This window comes from Anopheles moucheti, chromosome 3 (genome assembly GCF_943734755.1).
Source record: "Anopheles moucheti chromosome 3, idAnoMoucSN_F20_07, whole genome shotgun sequence".
In the NCBI taxonomy this organism is placed as follows: Eukaryota; Metazoa; Arthropoda; class Insecta; order Diptera; family Culicidae; genus Anopheles; species Anopheles moucheti.
In genome coordinates this window covers 29,398,862-29,411,330 of record NC_069141.1, presented here as the reverse complement: position 1 = coordinate 29,411,330, position 12,469 = coordinate 29,398,862, and positions in this window count along the sequence as shown.

The window sequence follows — 12,469 nt, the reverse complement described above, 5'->3', positions numbered from 1 at the left end:
TCAATTTTGGGTAATAAAACGATAGCAAAAATGGACCAAAATGTTGGGAAAATGATTCCCATCCCCTGACAACTGCTGCTGAACTGGACCCCAAAATGCAACCACTTTTGCTGCATTTGATGACATATTTAACGGGTAATTTTATTAGTTTTGCAACGAAAAAAATAAAACATGGTCGTTTTTCATGGTCACGTGCTTGTGCTGGTGGATGTTCACGATAGGAAAGTTAAGCGCATTCTATCGATACGTTTGGTAGTGCGGATAACGAATGTGTTGCATTGTGTGGATTTAATCGTGATTTTTTTTTTTTAACATTTTGTACATTGATAAATGGAGTTTGAACGGTTTTTGTGGAAAGAACTGACACATTCGATAGGAGGAGTCGATTGCAATGTGATCATTAAAAAATTTCCAAAGAAAATTAAAATGAAAAATAACTCATAAGAAATGGACAGAAAATCGTTAAAAAAATCTTTACTTCATCCACACAAAATTTGTGCGGCCTCGTTGGAGAAAGGCAGGAACAAAAATCTCATCCAGTTGGTATCCTTTTGCTTGGGTTTTTGGTGTGCCAATTTTTCCCCTTCATTCAATGGCCAAAGTGCTGCAGGAAGTAATTAATTCGAGCATCATCCGGCAGCAAGTTCCGGTCCGCTAACAAAACGCACCGAGCTGACCGCTAACGGAAGGAGTGAATTGCACTTCATTAAAGCGAGCCCGAGCCTTCGATTGTTCCGACATAGAAAGGAAACCATTTTCTATCGTTGCGTTTGTCGTGTACAATAATATCCTGAAACACCTGATTTGTATCATAAGGCGCAAAAGCAGCAAAAGAAGAAACACACCACAACAGTGCTACTTCCGGTTTCGTGTCCTGTGTACTTTTTGGTCATTTGCTGGAGGATTTTCATTTTGACGGATTTTTATTCCTTTTTGTGTTTTATTCATATTTTTCTCTGAGACTGAGACGACGGACATCATTTGGCTGGGAAGCGAGAAGAAAATGGCTAAATCGAGAAACGCGAGCTTCTTTGTTTTGCTTTGCCTGCAACGTTAAGCGAACAGGTTACGGGGGCCAATACAGGCTGGCAACACTGCCACTTCGGTACGCGCTTTATTGTAGGTTTCGTTTTAATTCGTTTGTCGCGTTTTGTTTCGTCCGCCGGTATTTCAACAATAAAGCAGCTTGCACAATACGGTGTGTTATTTTCTTCTATTCGTTCACCTGCTTGACCGGTGTGGACAAAAGTTTTTGCTGTGCGTTTTGTTTTTCTTAATCACTCCAGCTCCATGTTTTGTTTGGCACCGTTTTGTTGGCCATAACAAATGAAATCAAATCGCGTTTGTTTTACTTGCTTTTCTCTTATTTGGTTTTATTTTTTTGCTTGACATTAATTTGTTTTGTTTCTGCATATCCTTACAAAACTAAGCATAATGCAGGATAAGAAGAAAAGAAAACCGCGCCTATGCGTGGTAAAACTCCGACAAGAAAATGGCGTCAAATGCGATGTAGTTTTGTCACAATAAAGATAGAAAGCTACTCTATTTCGTTTCTAACTCTATTGTTGTGACGCAGTTTAACAGTTGGCCATAATACCCTATCTTAGTGTTAATGTAGCAAATAAATTATGACACCTCTCCACGGTGCGATTGATGTATGGTACCGTGCTAAATTTGGTGAGCGAAACGAACCTTGTAATTCAAGGTACTTTTAAAGAAAGAAAAAACAAAGCACATTTGACGTTTGTTCCACTCATTTTGCGTTCTATTTCTACTCATTTCAACCCTCGAAAGGAGGACATGTTTCGCCGCAAGTGTGAACAGTTTTCGGGTTCATAAAACTAATCGTGTCAAGTACGAAACGCACATTTCCTAAACAGGAGGCCCCCGTTCCGTACAGTAACTTCACGTGTCGGGGTGCCTTTGTGGGTTCCACCGTCCCACCACCAATCCGGGAGTGTTGGTACTGATTTGCATATTTTTATTGTTTGTTTATTTATCAATATCTTTTATGTGCGAAGTGTTATTCCACGGTTGCTTTGTTGGAACGGTTGTGTGTTGTGCGGGAAGCGACCAGGAACACAATAGTGAAGGTACTTGCGCCATCGTGTATATGCTTCGAATCACAATAAATTTATGCACCACCGCATTCGCGTGGTTTTGGTAGTTGGGAAGAAAATGTAGGAGAATGAGGCGGCCGGTGGTATGGATAAAATAACTGGTGGCCCTTGGTACACTAATCCTCATTAATGCGAGAGCCTTCGCATGCACAGCCGGTGTTACGAAGGACTTCCTGTTCGCTAAGCGTTAGCAGAACGGTAACGGTGGGCAGGGTAGAAGAAATGTATGTAAATTTAAATGAAAATATTTTCTCTCACAACAACACCAATCCGAACGGTGAGCGAAGGAAGTGGCCCAACCTCGGGCCGGTCCGTCGTTCGCTTTTGTTCGCTTTTATTCCCTGTTGCCATGCTTGCGCGGGCCATCCTCCACATCGCGATGGTCCGGTTTGATTGCATTATTTTCTTCACTGCTCTGTGTTGCTTGCATATTCTAAGGTGTCGCGGTTTCGCTTCGTCCACGACGCCATTTGTCATCGCTTTGACCCGTGGCGAAGGAAGGAAGAAGAGCAAGCGATAGCAAGCATTAAAGGGCTTGGAAGTTCACTGCTGTCCACCACAAAACCCTCCCGATTGCTTCATGATCATTCACCATAACGCAACATTTCCACATAAATAAATAAGCTTTTGTCATGAGACGGTGTGTTTTTTCTTTAGTTTTCTCCTGCTTGCAATTGCCGTGTGCATTCTTCCCGCAAAGGTTTTGCTTGTATTTCTTTGTGAGTGTTATGTTGTGCCGGTAAACAAGCGATTTTTTCATTTTTCACAGCCTGGTATGCAAAAGAAATCGGAGCTCACATGTGGGATGCAATTTGAATAGTATTAGCGAGTAGAAAATAATAATGTAAATGGGTATTGAGGGTTTTTTCTCTCTCACACCGGCTAACTGCATATTGTCGGGTGCATGAAAGTGAAGTAGCGCAAGAGATCGTTTGAAGTAAGGAAGTATGAAGTGCACGAGAGAAGTTTGGTCTCGTGAGCATTGCAATGAAGGCGGCAAAGAATAATCAAACGCAGTGCTATGTTGTGGGATGATAAGCTTGTTCGTGTTTGATTATTCACTTAAAAGAGTGAGTATTTTGGGTAAATAAAGCACGTTTGCAAATACTGCTAGATTGCATCAGGGTTTTAATAGAAAATCGCAGATTATAGACTACAGAATTTTATAATTTTATCACTAATCTTTACGGAAACCATTTTCGCCTTTTTGTTGAGCTATTTTGCACTGGAAACATCGAAATATTCAAGTACTTTGCTATGTTGGTAGGATTTAAAGATTAGAACAGCATTGTGTTGGGTACAACTGGGTATAGAACTTCAACCATAAACAACCCGCATTGCTTCATATGGAACCGCTCTTGTAACAGTCGCTGTTTGCATTTGAGTACACTTTTGCGTAAGCTTTTTCTCAAAGCAACGAACCCAATGCTTACAGGGTCTTTTTAGGGAGTCTTTGAAATTGTGGAAGAAATTAGGACAATTGTAAGCAAATGGTAGGTAAACATAACACCCTCATTGAAGCTGGATTAGCACATTACGAGCTGCGGGCTGTAAGGACATCAACGTATTCCTAGAACACCAATTCCAGAAGATCTTGAGCAATAAATCCGGTTGGGTGTGTGTTGTTCTGTCGTCTTATGTCATTGATTTTGCTGTAACTCAGCCTAACTCTGACCCGTTCTGCAGGTTGCACTCGAATGCACTCGTGTGTCGTTAAGATTCTACGGCGCAGAAAACTAATTGAGAATCGAATCCCAATTGGTGTATTGGGCATGGCTCGTTGAGAATGCGGGCAACGGTAGAATGGTGATGTCCTTTGGCGAGCTTTAACGTGCTTACAGGGTGATATGCTGTGAAGGTTAAACCGTATCCTGTAGGAACTCCGGGCGTTATGATGATGGTGGTGTGGAACAGCATGATAATACCACTTGAGACCGGCACAAGCCCTCCGTTGGTGGCTTAGTTGCCTGGCCCAGCAAAGTATCCCCTGAAGCGGTGGAATTTTGTCGAGTTGGTCGGGGTTTTTGCTAGGTGTTCAGATTATGGTCACCGAGGTGCTGGCTAGAGGCGGCTGGAGGTTTTTTGTTTGAGCAAATTTTATTGGCAGATGGCAAGAAGTACAGCCGGAGGTGTTTTTGAGGTCCCTGTGTGTCGAGTGGTAGTGAGATTATTAAATTATTACGCTTTTTCAAATAGAACTGTTGCACAAAACGAAGCACCAATCGTGTGCGTGTGTCCTCAAGACCCCAGACAGCATTTAAATTCCTCGATACCAGCTCGTTATGAGATCGCGCATGGTACGATGAAATGATGAGAGGGATAAAAAACTGGAGCATTTAACAAGTTTGAAACAAGAATTAAAAGCGTGTTAAGCCATGGCGGGAAGGGTGGTAGCATCACACGCTGTGGAAAGGTAATGAGGGGGCCTTAACGAAAAGGTGTCTCCTGCGATGGGACCTCTGCTAGGGTTCGCTTCCTAATGCTGGGACTATTTAGCTTCTCTTTCTCTCTCGCTCAGGAAAGGGGAAAAAGGGGTAAATAACACAATCTCGAAACCAGCAAAACAAGCCTCGGGATTAACCGACAGTGAGTGCTAGAAAAGGAATTAGCCTCCATAGCAGTCGAAGGGATACGAGCCCGGCAAGCGAATTGTCATTGAAACCGTGTATTAAAACCGGGAAAAAGGTGGGTTTACCATTCGGTGAACTGTGACCGAGCCCGGAAAGGTGCAAAAGAGGGAAAAAACCGACGGTTCGGAATCAATATTAAAAGGTAATATAATAATGATAAATGGTTACAACTGCCGGAACAACCGGATGAGAGGTGATCGAATTATTGACAATTTGTTGATCAAACAGATTGCTGGAATCGGACGGTTTCGTTGGTTTGTCGCAGGATTAGAAGGCTTCCCATAGGGTTTACACACTGCGATGGTTGTAGCAGATTGCAGAGGGACACAAGGAATGGGATGTGAGTAAATAAAACAACACACTGGATGTTATATGCTTTGTTTGCCATATTTGCCATACACAGGGACAAAATTTCAGAAAGTCAAACATTGTGAGGCCGAGAATCTTTTACCTCCAAATGGGCTCATTGTGCTGTGAACTTCTAGCAACAAACTAATCAGTGGACTTTCATGTTAGCGAAAGTTAAGCTTTGTTCAAATAAAGGTGCAATATGTTGCTGAATCGGTAGAATCAGTTCTAGAAAGTAAACATCAATTTATTAGGATTAAAGACCGGTGACAATGTGAATGTCCTTGATCAGAATGTCATTATCGATACACGGTGGGTTACAGCTGATGAGTTTGTTTGGTGAACGATTTGATCGGAAATGAACGGAAATGAAGCATCAGAAAGATACAATACGGCAAGTTTGACATTTCGATGACGGATCGGATGGTTATTTCCGGGATCTTGAAAAATTTCAGTCTTATAACAATACATCGATCATGTTATGACGAAAGGCGCCTGAATATTAAACTTTTCCTTCCCCGAAATTCGGTTTGCATGTTGTAGGAAAAGTTGATTTCCTTATTGATTTAACTTCTAAATAAATTCTTTTGAACGTCAAATGGAGCCGTAAGGTTCTTATCTGAATGAAAGCAGGCACGATATTAATCAATAAGAAATACTGTTCCTTTAATGAAGCATGATACAAATCACTTTCGGTCCGTTGGTTCGGATTTGGAGCTCACTTCTTCACACCGCACTGTCGGCCCTGTTTCCCTTTCTCAACCGGCTGATTGTAGTAAATTGCATTCGGTTTATGGTCATTAATTTACATGATTCAGGAGCAACGCTACAACAAAATAATCAATCCGATAGTCCGATCGAGAGCCGATCGCGCACCGTTTGATCGTTGATCGGCTCGGGAAAATAGTGGGAAGTCGTCCGTCGATCGAACGTGTGCACTGTGTGTGTGTGTGTGTGGGAGAAGGAAAATATAAACTCACTCGCCGGTCCCGGTGTTTATCATGTCCGTTAGTTTTGTATCCCACCCCACACCATACTGGACCCGTTTTTCGATGTTAAAGTGGAGCGAAATCTCCGCATCGAGGCGAGAGATTAGCGAGGATGAGTCGGATGGTTTTGTTTTGTGGGGTGGTACGGTTTTTCCTCGATCCCTTCCGACCAAGTTTCGGTTACACCGGTCGGAAACGGGGCCTCCCCTGATACAAATTATAGACTAATTAAGAACTCGGGCACACAAGCGAACACTGACCATGGTGACGGTGCCGGCTTGGAAGCACACACAAAGCCCCGGACCGGTTGAAGATGGCGCTAAGACGTTGGCACGAATCCACAAACAAACATGCGTTCGAGGTGGGGAAGACGGTGGTTTGGATGGGTTCCAGTGGGCGGTACAACAGGAAGACAATGTTATGTTCTGACATTACGGCAAGGCGGCTCACCCTTTTTTTGTGCTGTATTTGTGTATGTTTATGCTGCGACCCGTGTGAACAACGTTCTGTGGTGAATAAGGTGAAATGAATACGACGCCGATCGTCGGCATCAGTAATTGAATGTTTGCTGCGGTATGCAATTATGCTGCGCTACTGCACTGTGCGGTGTTGTAATTAAACGATCTGTATTGTGGTGAGTGAGTTGGGAGGATTTCTAGGATTTACCGTTATTGTAAGTGTGCGGCAAAAATAATTATTACATTACAAGGTGCTTTGCACTAAGAACAGATGGTTTCTTTATGTATAGTACTAATTTTTAGTTAGACTTTAGTTGATTATTTCAGTCGATACCTCTCAGTTTTAGTATTCTATGAGTACTTCTCTACCTTCTTGGAAGATTTAACGTAGGTTGAATTGTTTGGTATTATTTTCATGTAGTGATGAACCTAACAGAATCTGGCGAGCAATAGATTTTCCTTATATTTTAGTTATTGGTAAATAGTGAGCATTGTGGAACGTTCAGGAATAAAAGCATTTATAAGGTACTAATAAATAAGGTACTACGCTCATAAATATATTTCTTAATTTACAATATTATTTTATTGTCAATAAGGTTGAAGAGGTGCGAGATTTCCACGAAACATATCCAAAAAAGCAGTTCAAGTGATTCACGAAGAACATTATTTATAAGTCATATCGGAAAATATCCTACTGCTGTAGACGTTCCAAAACACACATCGACCACCTGTAGAGCATTGCCACCCAGAAACCTCAAAACCATTTTCATTAGGAATGACCCGTTAAGCTGCACTGCTATCTTGAGTTAGCTGATGGGCTCGAACATTAATTACTAACAAGCCGTGAGGTCTCGCAGCTATACAAGGTGTGGGTTCTACGGAAAACACCTTCACCCAGGTTGCTCGTGATGACTCATACGAGCACACGAAATCACAATCCAATGGAATGCAATGGGTGACCGTTTAGGTGACCCGTAATCTAAATGACATTCTTGTGGAAGAACCGACGAGCTGCTGTTTGAAGGAGTTTCCCACCGCAATAATAGGGACCATGATTTGTTGGTGGCCGTAAGCCCACGTTTCCCTCAAACAATGTATCCCTTGCATTAGCTTCAACACGATCACGAGCAGATAATCGAGCGCGGTAGATGGAGCTGGGCCACTTATTTGTACACACAGCTACCGGGTTTTTCGGTGCAGATAACGCATCCTGATGACTCCTTTTTATGTTGTTACCCTTAAAGCACATTCCACATCGAGAAAAGGATAAACAAAACAATACACCCGACATCGGCAGATCTAAGATCGGCGTAATGGGCGGCTTACGTTCCATTCTTGCGCGGGAATGGTTTGCTGTGCCGGTTGCAAAGGATTGATTTGTAGCGAAAGGAAAACCATCGAGTCGCAATAGCTTGATATCTGATATTTTGCTTTCTCCTTCCGAATGTCCTCCTCCTGTTTGTCGGATTTTAAGGTCGGAAAAAGTCCTTCAAAGTATGAAGCATCCTTAAAGTGGGGAAAGCCGCTGAGAAGCGGGAACATGATTTCGAAATAAATCTCCTATTACGTCGGGATGGCTTCTTCGGTTCCTCTCGGTACATTTTGACCTTTTTTGTGTGTGCCGTAATGAAGATGTTTCTGTTATCAGATCGGAGAAATGCAACGAGCGGAAAGGATTTTTCTTTTCTTCTGTCTGGGTGCAATCGGTTTTGTAACGAGGACAGTTGGTTCCGATTACAGGACGGATTGTTGGCACGGAGCGCGTCATTTTGGCCGGTGGGTGTAAAACATGTTTGGCAGACATTGAGGTTAGCATGTTGGTTGCGTTTTTGAGGTGAGTCAATCAAGTAGAACTGGTGAAAAGTATAAGCAAAATGTGAGTGGTGTGTGCATATGTTTCTTGTAATGGATTGTTTGTTTAATGTGCTTTGTCCAAGGGAAAATGAATGTATACAATGATGTTTATTTATTTAACATGTAAATTATACACTGTATATGCTGTTTTATCAAATATGCCAAAACCAAGTCCCCTAGGTAACTCGAAACTAAGAAAATCAATTGGAAAATATATCCACATTGTCTTAAAAATCTCCCAAAAATCATCAATTATTATATCCACACTGATCAAAGGTTCATTGATCGTTCATAATTCTTCACCTCTAGCCAGCATTCATGCCATATAATAGCAGCATAACATCAAACAGATTCCTTTCCCCGTTAAGAAAAATGTAACAACCCAACTGCCATAAAACCACAGCGTGATAAAGATATCACCAATCGGAAAACACTTCTGGAAGGGCAGGCACACCGCACGAAAGGATATGTAAATGAGCAATATGCTTAGAGCTGGCTCTATGATTATATCCGACCACGGCAATGCTATCTCTGCAAGCGAGAAAATAAAGACAGAAAGCAATGGCACGATCGATGTCCAAATGATGTCTGGGGAGGAAGCAAAGGTCCGGGATGGATTATGGGGCCACAGCGCAAAGGGAAAACACCGACAGCCCGAAACGGAATTGGGACTCAAAATCACTCGCACCACGTGAAGGCGATCATCGTTCCCCAGTTTGGGTGCCCGGGTGGAAGGAAATTAACTTGTAGCTTATAAACAGATAAAAATATTTAGATAAAATGTCGGCATCAACGGGTCGCCGGGTCGGGCGACGGGTCCGCTGGTAGTCAAATCACCTCATCGTCGGGAACCATAATCTAATCGGAATAGATGGAAATTGAAAACAAAACAACCCTTTCTGCTTTGGCGAGAGAGGGCTGGGTATTTTGGGATGGTGGAGCGATGGTTTAACCAGGTGAACGGTAACCGCAAAACCAAATTCCTCATCTGTCTCCCACCGGGACCGGCAAGGGGTTTGATGGAAGTACGAATTGATAAGTCATTGGAATTATGTATTCAAAAACATGGGAGTTTAGAAATGGTTTCGCAGAAGAAGAGCTGAAGTGGACTTAAAGTTGAAGTTTTTTTTATCGTAATTACCTATAAATTCTTCAAAAACACATCATGTTGAGTATTTTTACAACAAGGGCATTCTATGAAAATTTCATCTCGCTGATTATCTCGCTCACTGTCGAGAATTTCGCGGAGGGTTTCATCGTGGATGACCAATCATGGAGACCCGAACCAAACGAGAAACTGGCCCCGGCCCCGGAAGATTCTTAAACTTAAGCTCCCCACGCTCCACGCTCCCGACAACTCTTGCTTAGTAATATTTGACGTCGGCAGGAACTTTGGAACATACCGTGACCGACCGACCGATCGACCGCTTCCTCTTCTCGTACCCCAAAAATAACCGATTGAGCTGTTTCGGGAGCTCAGCAGCGAGTGTCCAATCGGGACGGCAAAGGGTACAGGCAAGGACGGCGATGGTGCTCTGTTGTCGGCTTAAGCCTGCGCATGATTTATCCGAGCCAGCAATACCTTCGCAGTACAAAATGCGGCACTCAGCGGGACATCCGACGGGTTTTGATGCCTTCCGATGCTGCGCACAACCGTGTACCGTGTGACGTTGGTTTCTTCCACCGGTGCCCTGTTTGCTGCCCTTTTTATGGTTTACAGATGCGCCGCGGACCTGGTGCCTGCTACGGGCAGAATGGAGGGGTTTCGTTTGAAGGTAAACTTTCATCGCGCGAGGTGATCAAATAACGCTCACGAAATCAGCATCAACTTCCAGATTAATAAACGTCACCCGTCAGCGGCACGTTTTACGCACTCCGCAACCAGCTTCTGCCAGTGGTTGGGGTGGTTGGAGAAGATGGGAACGAGAAGAGGCAGGAGCGGGAGGTTTTGTAGAGGTTGGGGAAAATAGAATGGGGAATGCTACCGGGAAATAGCTATAATACGGTATTTCAACGTGAGGATGATTGCGTGAGTGGCCATAAAAAGAAGCAAAAAGAAAAGCATTCGGATGCGTGATTGGAACAGCGCCGGGAAAACATGTAAATAACGATAACAGATGAAAATAAATAGGGTAGAAATTTTTGCAATCGTTTACTTATTGTGTGAAATTATTGCTATGAAGTTTCGTATGCAGAGATGCATTGGATTAAATTTAATAAAAACATCACGTTCGTACAAGAAATGGTGTGCTCATTGCTTTGGTAGAACCTTCTAAAAAGGTTCTATCGAATATGGAACAGTTATCTGTTTCACCTGCGAAAGACGAATTATTGTTACGCTTTTCATCAGTTAAAAGCTCATTTTTGTTTGATCCATCAATTCTCACTTGCATAGTTTGCTCCATTAGGTTCTCATTCAACACGAAACAAATGAAAAGAGTGTTTCTATCAATCATTAGATTCGATATCAACATTGATCTTCTTTTATTGTACCTTTCTTTCACACGCACAAAAGGAATCTTTTATCGTGAGGAACAATAAAGGAACGTCAGTGACATGTGTTGAAAATCGGTCTTCATTGTTAGGCGTTTATAATAATCATTGAAATTAATTGTATTTTTTCTCCACTGCAATCAATTCCGAGAGCAGGTAAAAGTTTACCTGGCTCATATCTATATTAGCTCGCTTTGAAATGACCGTTACAAACAGGCGATTGTCGCTCACTGTATGTCCGAAAATTAGCTTCATTTATTCGTGTATCTACTACTGTTGTTCTCAGCCAGCCAGCTCTCGGCCACGCAAATAGGAACGCGGCACGGCAAGCGTGCATGTGGTCATTTTGATTGCACCAGGCCGCGAATGATCGCAATGTTGTTGCAACGGGTGGTGGTAATTTCAAACAATTTCTATGCATCATAAACTATCTCAACTCCACCCTTTCGTCATCGTGCCATTACCCTGGTGGCGGTATTCGCTTTTGTCGCTTTGCCTGCCGTAGTCCCGGTTGCGGTTTGATCTCTCGACTTACCGCGATGCCGCAGGGGTTGGGGGAGTGTTGTGTTTTTTTGTTGCTTTCTTTTATTTCTTACTCCCCAACTCCAAACACTCAATCGGATGCATTCCGGTACCGGTGCATTCGAGGGTAGTTTTTATTGGGTGAGTTGAGAAAAATATTAATCGCACCTTCGCGCAACCTTCGACTTGCCTCGAACGGTGAAGGATGTTGATCAATGCTGCCGGCCCTTGTTGTGGCAAAACATGCCACCGGGAGGTGAGAACCTTGGGCAGAGAGACGGGACCCCGAAGCGGGGGGGTAGTTGGTGTAGCCCAAAGCTCACCTTCACAGCGCCGGCGTGCTTCACCGCGAAGTTTTGAAAGGATGGAATAAATTAATCCATTTCCTTAATGCAACAATCAGCCCATTGCATAGGTTGGCGAGGAACCGATTGCGGCACCCAGCAAGATATTCTTGCTCTCGTGTCGAATGGGGCGCAAAACCGCAAAAGGGCCCTCGCAGGACGTATTCACACCTTGCCTCGGTCTTAGAGCTTACATTCTGGACTGTTTATCACTTGTGGAGTATGGTCAGGGTGCAGAAAGGTGACGATATAATGATTTGCTTCAATTACACCCGTAGAAATATTGATAAAAAATACTTCCAAAAATACTTATAAAATCTTCAGCTGTGGCAGACACCGTTCCAGTTGTTTCTGTGTATTTCTCCCGCGAGAACCGATTAGCTGGGGTAGTAGTTTGTTTCAAGTCGCTTCCAGGCCGTAATCGGACGGCATGCGGCACAATTGCAAAACGCCAAACGATTAGCACAGGGTAAACGGTCGGACCGGTGGAACCGTGCTGCATAAATGCAATCAACAGCATCAACAATGGCAACAACATTTATAAGCCCGCTCGGAGTCTTGCGAGCGTTCCACTTGCTCCAGCAAGTTGTTTCATTTTTTTCTGTCCAATTCTCTCCTGCTGCAGAGTGCTACTTCCAAAGTCACATCTCATCTGCATCCAACATTTGCGGCTGCATTAACTTTAATCGTCTCATCGTCGTTTAAGCGGCC